The sequence below is a fragment of the Paroedura picta genome, chromosome 8, assembly GCF_049243985.1.
Source record: "Paroedura picta isolate Pp20150507F chromosome 8, Ppicta_v3.0, whole genome shotgun sequence".
NCBI classification, from domain to species: domain Eukaryota; kingdom Metazoa; phylum Chordata; class Lepidosauria; order Squamata; family Gekkonidae; genus Paroedura; species Paroedura picta.
Window position 1 is genome coordinate 49,394,991 of NC_135376.1, and position 21,003 is coordinate 49,415,993.

Consider the following 21,003-nt stretch of genomic DNA (forward strand, 5'->3'; position numbering starts at 1 on the left):
TCAAAATACAGACACCGCAGGGTATAAAGTAGATCAAAAACCAATTCAGATATGATATTTATTGACTGTATTTATATCCCAACCTTTATCCCAAGATCTTAGGATGGTGCACATTAGAAGTTTATAGTTCATTCTTACAGTAAAAGAAGGCTCTGACTTACCCAGAGCCGCCCGTTGATGGGTGGAGGAGCTGGCGCCAAAAGGAAGAGGCGCAGAGCCCTGATGTGCCGCCTGCCATGTAGAGGATGCCCTGAAGCCAGCTGTGCAGGGGGCAGGGCGAAGAGGCTATAAATAGTGCCACGTGTGCTATCCCAGGCTCTTTGCCACTCCAAGCTGCGCTTGACAGAAGTTTGCCCACCCACCCGGGGTACATTTGTACTAGTTTGCATTGGTTAATATTACGGTTCATGCATCAATTTATTGTCACAGCTTGCGGGAGGGTGTAGGGGGAGCCTGAGTTTTTTTGGGGGGGAGTACAGCTTGCGGCCTGACTCCCCAGAATGGGACTTCTTAAGAGGTGGCTGGGCATGAAGGTCCTGACCCTTCATGAAGGAGGGACTTCATGCAGCCGGGTGTCCCAAGATTGGACCAATGGAAGTGTGCACCCCCTGCGGTACCTCGGGTGGGGCACTTCCCAGGTAAGGTCCCTAGTGGCCAAGGAGCCCATCCTCCCGGCTAGGAGAAGGGGAAGACTCCTAAGGCAGCAACTAGGAAAGCTGGTGCGAGTGTGGCTGGATGACCACTGAACAGGCTCTCCCTTATGCCCAACCGACACTCCAGGTCTTGGTTAAATAAAAAGATGTGGCCGGTTATGCCAATTTAACAAGGTGGTAAGCGTCTTCATTTGGGGCCATTAATGCCCTCCTGCCTGTCAAAAGATGAAAGGTTCATTAGGCAGAAAGTGAGTGATTAGTCTCATATCAATGTGTTTTGCATTACATTGGATTAGGGTTTGAATCCAGGCTTTCCTGGTCTACAAAAATTCACCATCCATGGATCAAGTATATGTGGATACAAACAACACTGTTTATGTGTAAACTATGTGCCCCATAATGGGCTCTACCCACAGTTGCCCCATGGACTGCTGGGAAAAGGCTTTCTTCAGATACTTCTGGGTCTCTAGCAATTTGTTTGGGTAAGGGGGTCAAAGTGAAGTAAACCAGCTCCTCACATCAGATTCTGGAAACTATGTTTCAATGGTGTTTGGTAGGGCTCTGTGCTATTCAGTTCCCAACCATTTAGTACATGAAATAATAAATAAATAATATGAAGATAAATGCAAAAAATACAGTAAGGAAAACAATTCAGTGGGACCAATGATCAAACAAATGGCCTTCATTTATAGTCTCTCCTTTCTTCTCTCTTCTACTTTCTTCTCTCCCCCTTTCCTTCTGAATCATATTTGTTATGCTGCAAGTATGTTGATGGAGTAGCTGGCTAAACTTTCTACCAGGCACACAGACAAGTGACAGACTGGGCAGCAAGTGGGTAACTAGGCAGGTAAACAGAATCTTTCTCTTCCTTTTGCCTCTCTTAGCTTGTGTTTTGGATGTGTGCGAGACACCACACCTTGTACAGGCTGGAAAATGTGCAGTGTCATCCTAAGCACAGTTACACCCTTTTCAGTTGATGAACTTAAAAGGGAAGATCTGCTGTACTAATCCAAGCAGGCTACTGCTGACACTGCAACCGGCATAGCCAACCTAGGGAAGAGAGACGAGGGGGTGGAGTGAACTGTATTCTTTTCGTAGGAATGGCTTGTTAACAATAGAAGTAATAACAAATGAAAATATGTGATTTTCCCCCCAAACAAGTATAAAAAATGAACAATTACATTGATGTATTAGTGAATAACTTGGTTTTGCTATTTTTCCTGATTTCCCCCCAGGATATTTTCTTGACTGTATTCTCAGGAAAATTTGCCGATGGCTTCTGAACTGATAGTAATTTCATTATTTCTGCCAAACTATCTTGGAAGGAATTTTCTTTTGAAGTAGGTTCATGGAGGGAAGCTCTACATTTTAATTAAACCTTTAGACAGCCTTCTCCCGTCTATTCATCAGGAGCTACTCAAAAATGAACAACCAATAAATGTTGGCAGCATCTTGAATATGAACTGATATGGGAAAATTTTGCTGTTTAAATGTATAAATATTTACAAGTCATCCCGTTTTCAGTGATTTGTTCAGTGATTTGTTTGCTATTCATTGCCATGACATTTAAGATTGATAAATAAATAAAATTAATACCTTAAGCTTGATTCTATAATTTCTGTTTCACCCCTTTTTGCTATGAAATATTTAAAAAAACACCATGATAGTAAAAGGTGATCCAGAAAATTCAGGTAGAGTCTGACACGCGTACTTCAGTGATGATAATTCTGAGAACAAATATATTTAGAAATGTTCTTTGCATTCTCCATGTAGTATATCTTAATCCAAGAACTGACATTTGCCAAGTTTCTGGATGTCTACACCAAAGCCTTATAGCTATTCATAAGAGCAGTACAGCATGGGGCAAAGTACAATTGTTGGGACCTTTCTGCACAAGGACCAATGTTGCCAATTGGTTTCACAAAGCAGGGAACTTGCAAACAGGGGGCTGTGTTGTGCTTGGGGACTTAGGGGAGCTTTAAAGCACTTCTGTGAAGGGACTGTAGCCGGAGAAGCCTCACTGGGTGAATGAAGCCTCGCTGGCTCGTTGCTTTCCCCGCTCGCTCTGAGGGGAAAAAAATGGCGATCGCTTCACCGGAAGTTCGAAGGAGTGAGCCAGGAGGAGGGACTTCGTTGGAGCTGCTACATTGAGAATGCACATTTCTTTTTCGCAAGTGTTGCAGGTTGTTGGCAGGAGTGTAGTGATTTTCTGAGGGTGAATCCACTTTTCTGGATTCACCGGAAATCACTACAACGAAGTGATTTTAGCACTAGTTTTGCAGATTGTGTGTGACGTCATACGGAATGGCAAATTAGTAGCGTTTACCATTTGTAAGCCTTCTGCTACTTTGAACTTGTGCGGAATGGCCCTTGTTTTTCTTAATACAGAAAATCCAATGAGGCAGCTAATCCCCAGATCTCATACTAGAGTTCATTTGATGAGTCATCTCCAAATAATTCTTACCATATTATCACTAAAGACCGTCTTTACCTTTGACTTTAGGCCTGCCATTGTATGTAATGCTTTTAGACTAACATTGATTAACTGGGGGTCCAAATCTAGCCACCTTCTTTTCGACTTCAGAGAAGCAAAATCTGTTTAGAGCTGCTGTTTTATTGTAGTTACAGTTTAATGCTGGCATTCTAGTACATCATACATTAATATCTAGCCCAGTTCCATCTTGATAATTATGTTCCTTTCCTTGTTCTTTAGGATTCAAAATATTTTAAAATTAAATGACTGTACAATGATTATTTTCACAAGGATAAATGTTCTAGTTTGTTGCAATAACAAGTGCTTGCTTGAGTTTTTAAGAGCTCACTATGTGAAAAGGGAGTCAAACCCTTTGTAGAAACTTCAACAACCTCAATGGGAATGCTGTTAACCCAGGGAGCTATTGTCCTTTGGTACAATGCAACAGGATATTAAAGATATCAGGATACAGCAAGAGCCAAGAGGCTATGAATGGGATAACAATCAGCCTTGTTAACACAGAAGGCTATTTGATAACGCCTCCCATCTTTGCCATGGCAGGCAGCAGTCAATTATACTGAGATCTGGGCAAAGAAAGAATGGACCTGGAAAACAACCATGGTGGAAGAAATCATTATTTGGGGAATCTTAGCTGCCTCTCAGTTTGCTGACCAGGATTGTGTCCAATAAGTTACAGCAAAGATTAAAGGTCAAGGGTCAATAGAACAGGGAAAAAATGAAAAAGGATAAATTGAATGAATGGATTGTATGTTATTGGGTTGCTTTAGTGATACTCTGGATAGTGCTAGCAGAAAGGGAGTTTTAGAATCTCGAAGGATATGCTGAACTTTTTAAAAAATCCCATTATAAGTTCTTTACATGGGTGTCAGTGTGATGAAGAAATGGCAGGATAGTTAAACCCTATTTTTTTATTTAGAAGTTTAATGCAGTAGTCATGAAAGAAACCCATCTTCTTTGTCCACTTTTGATGATGAAAAATTAGGGATGCTGCTAATCTGGCAATAAATGTGGTAAACATTTGAATTATGGGAGATTGAATTGGAAAGCCTCACTGTGTTGTTTAATTTCAGAATCAGATGCATTTCAATCAATTTTGTGCCTCCACAGTTTATGGCAGCCTTTCTCAACTTTTTTCCCACTGGGGAACCCCCAAAACATTCTGCATGCTTCAAGAAACCCCAAAAGTAGCATGATTATGCAGAATATGGTTAAGAAACATAGCTGTGGGCATGCCCTACCCCCTCCAGGCCTACCATTGCTCATTGGGGGGGGGGGACAGGTTGATGACCATAAATGGTCATATCACCCAATAAATATTTAACAAATTATATATAAATATAATTATTTAATCATTTATTGGGTGATATGACCATTGGTCATTGACCTGCCATTCCCAATGGCCAATAATATATAAAATTAACTCCCACCCATTCAGGAAACCTTTCCAGGACCATCAGGAAACCCTAGGGTTTCATGAAACCCTGGTTGAGAAAATCTGGTTTATGGCATTCAGGCTGGCAATTGCTCGTGTAACCACTTCTACATAAGTGCCTGCATTAAGTTGCTTTATACACTTTGATAATGGCCAGGTCGTACTTCAGTAAAGAAGATACCTTTGTGAATTATATATTGCTGCTAATTATAGGACATCTGCATTGTGACACAGGATGGGAACTATTGCCTAGGGAAGTCAAGATCTTCCCTGAAAAACACAATTTTCAAGAGGCTTTATGAGAACATGCATGCATATATTATTTTAAGTTTGAATGATTCATCATCTTGCTGTTATCCGGCAGTCACAAGGGACAGAGAAAGATACCTTAAAATATAAATCATGAATTCAGAAATTGTTAAGGTTTGTGTACTTAAAGAATGAAGTTGAGGACAGGAGGATACAGTTTGCAAATGTACATGCACAATCATTTAGGAGTAAAATTGTCTCAAGATAGCTTAAAGCCGAGAGATACGTCTTAATTGATATATTAGTGTTAAATGGATTACAAGTGCTGGCAGGAGCTCATGGGAATTGTAGTCCATGGACATCTGGCAGACCACAGGTTGACTACCCCTGGTCTAGTAGGATATATACGGGACTAATCATTATTTCAGTTTGTCCTGTAGTAGTAATGAATGAATTTGGAGTTGATTTATTTAAATTATATTTATTTGTTATACTTCTATCTTACCTTATCTCCTTAGATGGCTATCCTTAATATGATATACTTTAGAACCAATTATTGAGAATATACTCCACCTTCTGTTGTGATGATAAAACAATAAATCAATAAATATAATAGGCTAGTGAACAGTACCAACAAAACTTACAGAGTTACTGTGGTCTCAGCTCACTGAAACCAAAGTAGACCCAACCTTTTCTGTTGGGTCCCAGAAGTTGAGAAGAGCCCTTTCATTATCCCTGTTTGTTTGTTTGTTTGTTTTTTTACTTTTGCTTTTGTCACTGCATGGGTCTTCCAATGGGTTCTATAGCATATTCTGTCAGTTCCAGTATGAATTTTCTGCCAGAGTGGTATGGTGATGAGCAGTGGAGTTTAATATGGATAACTGGGGTTAATACCCTACTCCTCTACATGAAGTCTGCTGGATGACACTGGGGCAGTCACAGTTCTCTAAGAACTCTCTCAGCCCTCCCTACCTCACAAAGTCAGTATACTGGGAACGGAAGGATATTGTAAGCTGTTTTGAAACTCCTTAGGCTAGACAAAAGCAGGGTATAAAAATCACTCTCCTTTTCCATCTTTTTCATAATTTTCCCAACACTTTTTAGGTTATCCAGTTCTGTGGTAAACCATGGGGCTGACTTTAGCCATAAGGCAGGAGAGATCAAAAGGGAACAATGTTGTCAATAGCTTCAAGGAGCTTCACAGGTACAGCAGCTTATTTGGAATCCTAAAATCTTTGAGCACATTCTAAAATCCAGTACTATTCCCTGTGTGGGCAGTCCATTTTAACTGTCACCTTTTTTAAAGGTGCTGGTGCCATATTCACCATGGCCTTAAGTAGATAGTGGTCAGACCAGTACTGAAATAAGACCTTCCTTGAAAGACTCAGTGCCAAAAAGTAAGTTCAAAGTATGACCTCTTTTAAGTATTGAATCTGTCTTAATTTGAGAGAAGCCTAGGCAGCTAATAAGGCTCTAAACTCCTGGGCTGGCCCTGGTGAGGAGCAGTCAGCATTAATGATAAGATTACCCAGGACTATAAGTCTACATGTCTCCAGCACCACATCCAAGAGCACTCTGCCAACACAGAGAGGGTTCTCACTATGAAACTCGGTGACCACACAAGAGAATGCCTACTATCTCCTTAGGCCCCAACATAAAGAACACATTACCAATATCAGATGTATGTTGTACTGTGAAAACTAAAAGTCTAATGGAGGACAATAGTAGTCTGAAGGACAAAATTATCCTTCTCCATAATAGCAGTTATAGGAGTTGTTCCCTCAAGCAAAACTTTGAGAGATAGATATTATGCAAAATATGAGCATCCCTTGGACTTGACATATAATAATTTTTAAACAATGAGAGATTTGATCCTTGACTAAATTAGTCTCAGTACTATCAAAAGCATGAATACACTGTTATTATAGATGTACTTTGTCTTTACAAGTGTTGAGGGAGACAGAGACCATTGTTATTCTTATTTTAAAGACTGGACTTAGGTTAAGAATAAATGAAATGTCCAAAGGCTTTTGAACTCTGCTGCTGGAGAAGACTCCTGCGAGTCCCTTGGACTGCAAGCCGAACAAACCGGTCAGTCCTAAAGGAGATCAGCCCTGACTGCTCCTTAGAAGGCCAGATCCTGAAAATGAAACTCAAATACTTTGGCCACCTCATGAGAAGGAAGAAGAGCCTAATGCTGGGAGCGATTGAGGGCAAAAGAAGAAGGGGACGAGAGAATGAGGTGGCTGGATGGAGTCACTGAAGCAGTCGGTGCAAACCTAAATGGACTTAGAGGAATGGTAGAGGACAGGAAGGCCTGGAGGATCATTGTCCATAGCGTCACGATGGGTCAGACACGACTTCGCACCTAACAACAACCAAAGTCAACAAGTGAATCCATAGCTGGGCAAAAATCTTAACTTAAGCATCCCAAATTTTAGTGACTACCATACTATCCACTAGATATTACCACATCTCTATTCAACAATGACTAAAAGGCAAAATAAATGTGATGGCATCCATAGGTGAGGGCCCAGTCCTGATCAGCCCCACAACACAGAGGGATCAAGCACTTTTCTCCCCCAATGTCTCAAGTTCAGTTTTAAAATTGCGCTAAGAGCTTGGAAAAGATTTCTGACTATAATTTACTCATAATTTTCATATTCTCACAGACTTGTGAATCACATCACATGAATAGTAATCACACTGTTACTAGATGGCTGTGGGTTGAATTCTTTGCTCTCTGTCACTTCTTGAGAACTAAAAACAACCCCCCCACAAAACAACCAAATCATAGCCTTTCAGATCAGTTCACTGTTTTGCAGTAAGAAGTGTGAATAATTTACCACCTTTTAATATGCAGACCATTTGAGGGGACTTAAAATTAAGTGCCCTGTAACACTGATAAAACTACTCCTGCCAGTTAAAATAAATAGCATACTACTACACATATTTGTATCCCCCTCAGTATGAAAAATGTCCATCAGCACTAAACTGTGTCACCAAGGCAGACAGCAGCTATAATATCTCTACTGAACTGAATATCCATTAGACATCTGGAGTGTCATAGTAATAAAGCATTGTCCTACCATATGCCTCTATAACTACCTTGATGCAGAGCTGAGGCTTAACTCTTTGCTATATTAATCTTCACATTAAGCTTATGAAGAGCTGCATATACATGAGGACCAACATACAGATCAGCTCTTTAATCTGCAGAAAATGCACGCATATTAATCTTTTTTTTTCTTGTAAAATGTAAATCTTTCTCTCTACAATGAGATTAAAAAGACTGGCTAAGAGTCTAACTGAATGTAAGACTGTAGAGGGAAAAGGTCAGGCATTTATATTCATTAAAATATATGCTAGCTTGTTGCTTAGACTCACCTTGGTTTACAAAAACAGAATCATCTAAAATCCAGTTGATTTAAAATCCAGATGATGTAAACACATCACAGGCTTTCCCCGAGTACTTGATCTCCCCATGTGAAAAATGTTTTCCCATTGAGGATCATACATTCTTTTTATTTATCGAAAGTCTTCTTCATTGTATAAAGGTAAAGGTAAAGGTATCCCCTGTGCAAGCACCGAGTCATGTCTGACTCTTGGGGTGACGCCCTCTAGCGTTTTCATTGTATATTTCTTCATTGTATATTTCCACATTAATAAACTATTTGTTTCTAACAGTTTGCAACAGCTCTCAAACACATGTAGTGCCCTAACACTTTAACTGAACACATTGCTAGTTTGTTTATGGCTACTATACAGTGGAAAGAAAACCCCAAGGTTACACAGATGCTGCGTGCCACTTGTCATCAACTTCACAGATTGTGGGCTGAATATATGGCAGTGGTACATCTGCTTAGGCAGAAAATTTTGCACAGAATCTAATTCAAAGAAATTATGTGACTATGGAAGAATCATGCAAATGCCTGGGTTAAGCATGGGTGGCAAAAGTTGAATACAACCAGGGTCTTTTTTGGGGGTGGGACTTAAGCCCAGTGTCAGAGAGAAACCACTTCCCACTTCCATGGACACACTTGCCAGTTAGGGGGATCATATCATGTGGTTGAGGAATCTTAACCTAGATATGTGCAAACAACCTCAGAATGCCTCTAATAGGCTACCAATAACTGTGAAATAGCTAGTTCTTTTCCAAAACATATTTTTTAGAATTTATTTAATGAAATATAGGGCTAAAGGGATTAAAAAGTGAAGAACAGTGGAATTGTGTTTAGATGGATGTGCATACTGAGAGTCTGTTTGTTTGTTATTTAGATTTTTAGACCACACTTCTGGCAAACTGGCTCAAATCAGTCCACATGATTATATAAAATAGAAAGTTAAAAAAGATAGAATTAAGTTTTAAAATTAATTTAAATGAATAACGACAGGTTAAAACAGCAACAATACTTCCACGGAGTGTCTATGGGTGGAATGAGAGGCAATAAATAGAAGGTGAAGCAGAGCCAAGCTGTCTGTTGAGTGATAATTCTGTGTCAAGGAAGGGCCACAAGGAGTGGAAAAGACAGTAGGATTTAAGGAAAAGGGCTTAAGAGACAATGAATGAAAAATCTAAGACCAACAAGAAAGAATGCTTTCACCTATCCTCACTCTACTGAGGGGTATAGTATATTTTCTGTTTCAGTGATCCAGAAATTGATAGTGGGGACCTAAGTAGAGCTTCCAAAAGTTACAGGAGAATAATAAAAAGGATAAGGTTGTGAAAGAATACTCCTGTATGGTGGGGAAAAGTCCCAGAATCTCAGAGAAAGGAAAATGAATTTGGTAGCCTTCCTGCAAGCTTAGAGGAAGAGATCACCATCACAACACTTTGCCTGGCCAAAGGACCCAGCAGAAAGGAAATAACTGTACAAAAAAAACTAAAAGCAAGGAATTTGGGTATGAATCCTAGATAAGAATCGATGGAATTCTTGGCTCTGACTGAGTTAAGGCCAGGGAGCTTCCCAGAAAGACAAAAAAATGTGATTGCATCCAGGCAATAGAATATTCTGGGCTGACAATCAGGTTGGCAGGCTAGAAGCTTTACCTTTGCCTGAGGCAGGCTGATAAGAAACATTCAAGAAAGGACAGAAAAAGGTCATTGGCTCTTTGATAGTAATTATATTTTGCATTCAGTAGGAGTGCATTCGCTAGCAAACATACATTGATAGACCAAGGTGGATGCCCAGCTTTGGGAGCCCCTCTCATGATGCACACAGGAGTTCCATCCATGGGTTGGTCTTCTGATTAAGGTTTTGACCACTCATTAACATAGCCTGTCTAAGGAAAGCCTTAACTTTCTCTCCTCCAAAATGAGGTCTTGCTATTTCCTAAAATGGCTACCAAGGTCAGCCAAGATAGAGTTGGGATAGAAAGCACTCATTTAGGTAAGGGGTCCTTGGTAACATTTCTGAAGAATTGTTTCCATTAAAAAAAAGAAAGAAGAAGAATTGATTACATTTGTGCCTGCCTTTTAGATGGGAGAGGGAGGGTGCCTCTGAAAATATGTGGAGTTTCTAAAGTTTTTTTTTTTTTAAGATATTGTATTATTCCTAAGCAGAATTACCCAGGATCATAGGGAAAAAATTAAAACATGAAACAAGATGTGTACATGTGAGTGTGGGGAAAATCTGGACGGTCATGTGAGAACACAGTACAGGAGGTTTCAATGCACATCAGATATACAAAGGAAATCATGTCCCAACAATGGAGAGAAAAAGTTCTAGAATCACCATTGGAAGGCTAAACTGGAACCCAGGTACACTAGATCGTTCAACTTCAAAATATAGCCCTGGCAACATGATCCAACCTCACACATGTGGAGGATGCATGGCTTATACATATATTTGGGCAACATACATACACTTGGGCAACAGTGATGCCCTCTGATCTTCAGAAACTTCCCAAGCTAAAGTTTGCAACACTCTCTGGGGAATCTGGGTTTTGATTTGGTGTGTGTGGGGGGGAGTGGGGGGGGGGGCTAAAATTCAGTATTCAAAGTCCGGCTTTCTAATTTCATCCTCACTACTTGTGTTAAGAAGATATTTTCATTTTAAATTACATCACAGTATGATTTCAGTTGTGCAATTTAATTAAAAAGCAGGTGGCACAGTCTCTCTTTTGAGAGACTAGAGGCATTTTCTAATCTCAGCATCGGCTTTTAATACTCCCAATTTTAATAAAACTGACTGATTGTGGTGCCTTTGTCCTACCTTCCTTGGGTTTTTTTTTAATAAATGAAGAGAATGGCAAACATATTCATGCTAGTCTAAACAGAAAATAGGTCCATAAGGTTGGCCAGTGGGACAGGAAAGAATTCTTCTGCCTCTCTCCTAAGAGGTGAATCAACTTTCCATTCAGAGTCAGAAGAATAGTTGTTTCAGACTCCTCCTACTTAAACAGATTCTCCCTCAGGCTGGATATTTTAGCTGTACTCCACATGCTGCAATAGTTTACAGGCTGCCGCTGAGAAAATAACAAGAATGATTGTTCTTCTAGCAAAGACATCCTGTTGATTTTCAGTAGGAAAATTGTTCAAACATCTATCAAGATGCAGGGTTTAGATGCTGCACAACTTCTACTCTATGCTTATTCCCAGACTATGTTATGGCTTGTCAGATATAGAAGTACCAAGTGCAGATAAAATGTGGGTCCCAGGAAATTTTCTAAGGCTCAAAAGAACATAGGACATCATTTTCCAAGACTAAGCGGTCAGAAGTTTATTGTCCATGTTTGACATTTGTGCTAAAACTGGAGGACAATTCACCCCACAGGCAAATGTATCACAGGAACACATCTTGATTTTTGCAGATGATACTAGTAATCTTGGCTGCAGTATATGACACAAATCTACAAATCCTAGTCCTCTTTTTTTGGGGGGGGCATTTTTTATCTATAAACACACAAAACATACAAAAAGAGAGAACAGTAAAAATAATATGTATCAGAGCAATTATCAAATATTAGAAACACATGCTGCATGATGTTTACATATTTTTAGAATCTATGTATATGTTGGCAAAATGAAAGAATGACATACTATCATTAAATAATTTGGAACTTCACATCATTTGGAAACTTATCATTTCACTATGTTATAAACAACATCAATTTCTGTATAAATCTATTAGGTAATAGTTCTTCCTGAAGCAATATATGGTACATTCTTACACACACTATAATAATGCCCATACTTTACAGAGTGTCTCATCAGAATCACACAGACCTGGAAAAGACCACAAAGGACCATCCTGTCCTGCCCCCCATCTTCTTGGGAACTTAAAAAGTATACACTCCTGACAGGTGCTCATCTGATCTCCTCAAAACTTCCAATGAAGGAGACTCCACCACCCTTCGAGGCAGAATATTCCATCTACAAACAGCCCTCTCAGAAAAAGCTAAAGAAGGAAGGACAACCAAGCCATTACTTTTTCCCAGAAAAAAAGTTTCCATTTTGGCAAGACTTAACATTCATACTACTTCTATTGTGTCTTCTATTATTCTCAACTGGAAAAAAAATAACAACATACAGTTTGTTTCTTCAGGAACTTTCTACCAGCATTCTGTTCAGTATGAAATTTGGGGTTGGAGGGGGGTGGGGAAGAGAGAAGTCTGGATTATTTTTTAACTTTCTCCGTATTTCCTTTTCATAGAAGATCTGAATGGGAGTCCTTATCGTGTGATTGCTTACATTCAAATTGTCAATAAATGTATATCATGTCAAACCCCACTGTTGACATATTTTAAATGGATATTCTTTCAGATTAGTAGCTATTAAATTACATAAAGTGATACATCCACTGCAATATATATGACTAGTGAGAAAGCACCAGATTTCCCTTCCACTTCTTTTGGAAAGACACAACTTGTTAACTACCACCCTAGAATCATTACAGTCTTGTAGCTTATGAAGCAGACGTCATCCTGGATCAAACCAAAGACTCAAGCCAGCATTAAGGTGTTTGGTCGAGGCTAGGGTTGGACGACCCTTTATTTTTGCCATATCCCCACTGAGAACCATCCTGGTGTACACAGACCTATAAGATCCTGTGTTATTCCTTTTCTGGGCCCATTCTGCACCCATGGGTTAATGCACCTTCAATGCACCTTAGAAGTAGATTTTCCTGTTCTGCACAGGAAAATCCAGTTGCAAAAGCACATTGAAAATGCATTATCTTCCATGTGCAGAATTAGCCCTTTTTGAGAATGGACATGTTTTTTGAGATTTTTCACTCGGAAAGTTCTTAGAAATAGAGTCAATTCTGGACTGAGCTGAAGAAAATTGGAGCATTTCTGTGAATAATATAAAATAGTAAACTATTCTCTCTATTGCATATGTCAATAACAGGACCTGAACTAGAAATTGTATTTATGGATATACGTCAGTTAAAAGCAGTCATTGTAGTCTGCAGTTGGCACGGCGTGTGGACGGGCCAAGCAAGATGCAGTGGGGTCTGGTCCGTCCGTGGTATGTGGGTGCACCTGTGTGGCATGCTCAGGTGCAGCAGCATGAGGGGCAGGCCCCAGGTACCTATATTAGGCACCCTGTGGCTGGAGCTCGCCCTCTTTGCCACAGCGAGCTGTGGAGACAGTTTCTCACCCACCCTGTTGTTACATTCTAGTTCTGCTTTGTTGCATTTGTCACAGTGGTTGAATAAGGGACACAAGGTGTAGTATTTTGCTCAGGGAACAGTCTGCGTACTGGGACCCTGGGGCAGGGTGCTCTGTAAGAGACCGGCTAATACCTAGCATGGCCTTATATGGCTGGGAAGGTCAGGGACTCAGAGCTAAGAGGAATAGATGGTTGGATGAGGTGGATTCCCAGCAACCATTTAACCTCACTCTTCCCTGAGAAGGGTACCGAGGGGCACAGGACCCACCCTCCCATTTGGTAGGTAGGAGAACCCAGGGTGCCCCTCAAGCCCATGTCAGCAGTTGGATGGTTGCGTGGGGATTAATCCTAACCTCAGGACAGGCCAACCCTCTGTTCATGTGGGTGAATAAAAGCTGTGGCTTTTTTGTTGCCAAAAGAAAAAGAGTCGACTCACATCTTGAGTGGCCTTGTACCACACTGCCAGTCAATGTAGTTTTAACATGTTTCAATAGTGGTAGGATTTATATATCATTGAATACTGCATTCTTATAAACATTAACTCTGTGTCACAAGGAAATTCAGGGAGTGAATTATTGCCAAGTGTGTGTATTCTGGTATTCCAAAGCCAAAGGTATACATGAAAAATACTGGTTATACAAATCTGGGATTCTCGGGCATTACAAAAAACACCCTCTTTGAAAATCCATGTAGTTTTTCATGTTTTGAGTGCTTACCATCAGCAGCTGCAGGTATCTTGTTTTTCTTTAATTCTTTAAATATCCCAGTAAGTGACCAAGGGAAAGTGGCTCTTGGTGAGCATAAGAGTTGCCATTTAGCTTTTTCCTTTCCTCTTCCCTCCTTCATGTGTGTGTAACTTTCCTCCACAGGTAGAATGCAAGTAGAATGGCAGAGGGCCCTTTGGACCCGTTGGTCATAAGAACATAAGAAGAGCCATGATGTTCCAGACCAAAGGCCCATGAAATCCATCATTCTGTTCACACAGTGGACAAAGGAAACCCACAAGGAAACCCACAAACAAGATGGCTGCAAAAGCATTGTCTTTCCCATGCTCCCCAGCAACTGATTTAAAGAGGTATACTACCTTTAGTACTGGAGGAAGTAGATATCTTTCATGATTAATATCCATTGATAACCCAGTCATTCATGGATTTGACCATTCTTCTTTTAAAGCCTTCCAAGTTGCTAGCCATCAGAAATTAACTATATACTGTAGGAAGAAATATTTCCTTTTGTCTGTCCTGAATCTCCACAACAAAAAGGAGAAAATATCCTGACTCATCAAGAACCCCCCCCCAAAAAAAAGGGTCAAAATAAGCAATGTGTACTCAAACCTCTATAGGGTAGAACTTGATATAAAATTGAATAGTAATATATATAAAAATTAAAAAACGAAGGCTTAAATTACAGCCTCATTAAAATCCATGTGTACATTCATACTAATGCCTCCACTGACCAGATGCGTTTCAGCATGGCTGCCTTTATCAATGGTCAGGCATAAACAGAACAGCATACATAAAATACAAGAAATCTTAAATATATATCAGGCTCCTTTACATACAATGCTATAAAATGTTTACTATTTAGGACACTAAGGACCTTAAGCGATTCTATGGACTAGAAGGCCAGATAAAATTATTTGAGCCCTCTTATGTTTCTAAAGCAGGCCCTGGTCTAGATGACCTCAGGATACTTTGGAGAAATGTTGGCTCCTATAGGACATTGGAAGCCCAGCACACACACACACACACACACACACACAGTATGATATTGGCAGTTTTATTCCCTATTCCTATGCTAATCATGGTCAACTTAGAATTTGTTTTTTTCCACTGTAGCCACATACTGGGTTGACATTTTCATTCAGCTATCCACTTACCACTGCAAGGAAAGAAGACAGATGGGTTTTTTTTTATGCCAGTGCCATTTCCCACACATAGAACTTAGAAGAGAGAAGTGTTGCTGTGTCAAGAGACACCTACTTCAGGGGTATGTAAAATCAAACCCTCTTTGTTCAATCAGCTTGAAATTTAATGGGGTTTTAGATTAGAGGGAGTACTATGCTCTGCAAATTTGTGCCTTTAAAAAAGAGCTGCCTCAGACTCTCAAATTGGTTCCCCATTGAAAATAATGGTCCCAAAACTCCAGAACCTGAAAAAGTACACAGATTTTAAACGCTAAACTGATAATACTGAAAATCAGCAATAATGGTAAAAATCCCCCACAATCCGGATCTGAAATTATTATGTAGTTTTTCTTAGAGCATAACCCCATATATTCTAGTAGCCCATTATCCAGCAATGTATGAATCTAATGGAAGAAGATAATGAAAGGGAAAGAGAAAAAAAGAAACACTATCAAATGCCATCATTAGTTTATTAGTGCATAAATTCAGCATTCTATTTGGTCTGCCAAAGTTTCTTAAATCCATGACTTGCTATAGTACAATCCAAGACCATTTCCGCACAGAGGAGGACAATGTGCACCACCTCCTGCTTGTAAAAGCACAATTGCAAACTGTGCATTAAAACCCATGAACAATGAGAGGCTGGGCAGGAGCACATTCCTCATGAGGAAATGGTTAAAGACAGGAAATTAATTGGATGAAATAGCTACAAATTATCAATCCTGCCCATTGCTAATCCTTTTGATTTAGAATATGTACAAAATTCCAGCTATAGCAGAAGTCCTTTTTCTCTAGGATATTCACCTGGCCCTAATCACCATTTAATAGCTTGTTGCATTAATGAATATACATCACAATGACATTTCCACATGTGCAATGAGAGTGGTAGAATGAGAAATGAAGTACTCATTCATTACTTTATTAACAAGGATGACATGACCCCCGCCTTATGCACATGCAACTCCCACCCAGGAATTCAAAGATTTTCTTTAAGCAGACAAGCTGAGTACACTAGCTTGTCCAATTAAAAAGCTGCGATGACAGGAGTTTTTCTCAGGGAAAAGTTATGCTTTTTTGAGATATTTATTATGTGATTTCAGTGCTGATGATTGCAGTGAGTTACAGATTGTTGGCTGGCAAAATAAAATGCAGAGGTAACTATTCCGAGGTCAACAAAATTGTACATTACACTTTCACAGAGACCAAGCAACTTTTATTGTAACAGAAAGTTGAACAAAAAATAATACAAATTAGCAGCTTCCAGTAATGGAATTTATCCCCATCCCATAACCCATTTCAGTTTTGCTTCTAAAAAAGAGAGCAAGGGACCACTCTTAGGACTTCCATAACAGAAGCATCTTCAAAAATCTATAATCAGCTTTAATAATAATTAGTTGTCTGCAACAAGAGAACATGTTTTCCTAGCTACAGCCTCAGACAAGGGTGTAACGCAAGGAGCATCCTCCCTGGCCATTCTTCTCCATTATTACAGCAGCTGTCTTCCCTCCCAAGTCACCTCTCTAACTCTTCCCTGTTCATCCTCAACACCAGTGTCCTTCTTCCCAGTTGCCTCAGGCCTTATTTAGCTCACTGCAGTTCTACCCTGCCAAGGGACTAATGCCCCTAATCTCTCTGGAATACAGATTTGGCCTCACTTGCCACACTGGAGCTACTCTGGCTTTAGGGTCTTTGTCTCTTAACCCTTTCAGCACTTCTCCCCTAGGCTCCTGCTAGGACCTTATCTAGATAGACTGCTGCTGCTGGCTTCCGTCAATTTCAACCATGGCTTTCAGGAGCTGTTCATATCCTCTCTCCCAATGGCCTCATTGCTCTTCCTGGCCTTCTCTCCAGACCCTTCCCTAGCTGCTGCCTGTCACTGCTGTAGCTTTAGCTTTTGCTCTTGTTTCTGGAAATTCCACATCTCTTGCCACCCTTCCTCCTCCCTCCACCTTCTTTCCCAGTCTTCCTTTATTTCATCAAACTGCCTAACCATTACCTGTGTCCCCAGGACACAGGAATTTATTTCAATTGTGTGTTTATGCCCTCCCCCCCCCCCCATAGGGTGGTGGTAGTGGTGGTCTGAATGGTCTTATATCATTCTCCTTAATTTTATCTTTAATTAATACATTTTATATGAGATCTGAAGAGAAGCCAGAGTTCTTTGTTTTCACTAGCAGTAGATCCTTTTGCACTTTCCCTTCTTATATTGTACTTTTATATGCTATTAAAGGCTTGTTGTTGTTGTTTGTTAACATTTTATATGTTTCATTTACTGTTTCCTTTTCCAGAAATTCTGGTTCCTTATTACTCAGGATTACTTTCACATTGCAAAAGTTAACACAATCAAAATGTACTGGTATCTGCAAGAAGTATTTTTCCAAACTTGCTATATGTTGATGTGGAAGTATGGGGTTGCTGGGGGACGTGAGCATTTATAATCACTTGAAGTGCCCATCCCTACCACTGAAATAATATATGCTTTTTAGGATTATGTTGAGCCTCCTTTTCTAGTATAAGCTTCCAAAGAACAATTCTGTGCTGTGGCTTTATTACTTTTTATTCTGGAACTTTATGGTAAACTTCCATTCATTTTCCTCATCTGATACATAAAGATGGATATCATTTTAATACTATAATTGGACCACATTTTCTCATATCCCCTTTTTGTGATGTTATCCAACTCGTGTAGGTTCCTATGGAGATTTCCCGTTATCTTTCACAGCAAGCAATAAACTTGACTTTTTTCGCTCTTTCTTCTTCACTTATAGTTCCAAAATCTGTTCTAATCTTGGGTTGTTCATCGCTACATTCCCTTCAACACCAATTACATATTTTTCGTAGTCTAGTGACTGGGACATTGTATACCATTCTCAGCAAACAGCACTGCATTTCAAGGCCTTATAGCGATTCTATCTACTTTGATTTATGTAATATTTTCTGTCACTACAAGTTAGAATTATGATAATGTCCCACAATGCATCTGATCAGTGAATCAAAAGCTCTTTTCCTTCTTTCCCTTAAATCAGGATTCATGGGTTGCTTCCAATCAGAGAACTACTTCATGTGTCACTTCTCAAAAATCTATGGAGTGAACTACAGATGATGTAGATTTGTAGTACTGAAAAAACTTTTATTGATATAGGACAAAAAAATGCAGATTGAACCCTAAGCTGACATCACTGCCTAACAGAAGTTTAGTCTGGTTTGAAACCTGGGTCAGAGCTGCTGCACAATCTAGATGGTAGTCAGTTATCAATTTAATATAAGTTTGATATGCAAACAATTATCAGGTGATGTTATTTAACCTCGTGCCATGAAAATCATGAACTGTCCATTTCTACTCATTAGGTAAAGGTAAAGGTATCCCCTGTGCAAGCACCGAGTCATGTCTGACCCTTGGGGTGACGCCCTCTAGCGTTTTCATGGCAGACTCAATATGGGGTGGTTTGCCAGTGCCTTCCCCAGTCATTACCGTTTACCCCCCAGCAAGCTGGGTACTCATTTTACCGACCTCGGAAGGATGGAAGGCTGAGTCAACCTTGAGCCGGCTGCTGGGATTGAACTCCCAACCTCATGGGCAAAGCTTTCAGGCGGCTGCCTTACCACTCTGCACCACAAGAGGCTCTTCTACTCATTAAACTTCTGTTAAAATATGGAGAAATCTTAGAAATAGTATAAACATTTCTCGGAGTAAAAGATCTTTTAAATCTGAAGGATGTCATAGCATTGTGGTGATACTCTAGGCATTTCTTAAATCTCTTTGGTTTTTATTATAGATTTTTGGGAAATTCTTAGACCATCAGCAGAACGCTATGAGATGCAATGCGAACCTGTAATGCACTCTGTGTGGGACTAGCATTGAAGATAGTTTAGAAATTTCAGATGCTACTAAAGTGGCAGCCAGGTTCATGATTGGTACCTCATTGAGAGAACATACCAGTTCTATGGCACTGCTGTTTATTTGCTTTTGGGCTCGGTTCAAAATGCTTATTATCACCAAATAGTGATAATAAAGGGTAATTAAAGAACTATTTTCATCCATATGTAACTGACCAACAATTAAGGTTGTTTTCAGAGACCCAGCTATCATAACCTGGGTGCCTAAGATTAATTTCTGTGCTAGTATGTCAATGTATGTACACTTGTGTATGCTCTTGTGCATAAAGAAAGAGTAATAGGTAGAGAGGTAGGTAATTTGAAGAAGAAGAAGAGTTGGTTTTTATATCCCTCAGGAGGCTCAAAGCGGCGTACAATCAACTTCCCTGTCCTCTCCCCACAACAGACACCCTGTGAGGTGGGTGAAGCTGAGAGAACCCTGATATAACTGCTCAGTCAGAACAGTTTTATCAGTGCTGTGGCGAGCCCAAGTTCACCCAGCTGGCTGCATGTGGGGGAGTGCAGAATCGAACCCAGCATGCCAGATTAGAAGTCTGCACTCCTAACCACTACACCAAACTGGCTCTCCTTTATCCTGCAAATTGTATCTAGTAGCATGATCAATCCACCAGGTGATCAGTCTTGTATTTAAGTGCCATTTCCCTTGGCTGCCACACTGCTTATTTTTAAAAAAATCTTCACTAAACTACATTCTAACTTATTAGCTGAGAGTGAAATTTGAATCTTCCTGTATCTAGCTCATTTTTAATGAGTTTAATGTCTTAGCATCACCTGAAACTTACATACTTTCACTTGTTGCTATGGCTTCATTTATCTAGGTACTGGCAAGTGTTAGAGGAGCTATTTCTGTGTGCTGATATTCTTTCTTTTCACAGACGACCCAAGGCTCAGTTTCTGTGACATTCTTTATTTTTGTACCATCTTAGAACAGATATTATTAAAAGGGTTCAACTTAGGCTACAAGATGCTTCCACCACTCAACGAGAAAACTGAGCCAGTTAGAAGTTAGTTCCTGCATGTCAACTGCATATTCCTTTTTGATAGCAGATATGAAGAAAGGGGGCATTGGAGGAAATGTGTATTGAGTAGGAACACTGGATGTTTTTCAAAGACGCTCCAGTATCCTAATTGGCATAATGAATTCCTTTGAGAGATAGAAGGAAGTTGATCAGCTTTCCTGGGCAGGGGATTGCTCTTTGCTCTATATGTGGCATAACATCCAGCTTTTCTGATCACACTGAGCAGTGGGCTTTGCTTGTTAGTTGCAAAGTCGTGTCCGACCCATCGCGACCCCATTTGCTACTGAGTTCCTATTAAGAGAACCTGCATTTATTCACCCCATCACTCTTTTAAATATATATATTAGTTTCAAAGAAAAACAGAAAGAAATGACAATGAGTACATACATAAACAATTCCCTCCTTCCCTACCACACACTGCAATTATTCTAAAAAGTCAGTTATGAAGATAAGCCATATAGAAATGCCACTGTTCATAGAATTCTTCCGATGATTTTCCGTTGACCATCGAAGGAAGTTTTGCCATACTCGAAAGCTCAGCTATTTTTTCCATCCATAACGAAACAGTTGGTATCTCTGTAGATTTCCACATCTTAGCCAGGATCAGCCTTACTGCTGTGGTGGCATACATTCTGGTTTCAATAGAAAGTTAGTTTTAAACATTTCTTTTAACACAGCATGTGCTTTTACCCAAAATTTGGCCACTTTTTCACATCTCCACCACATGAAAGAAAGATCC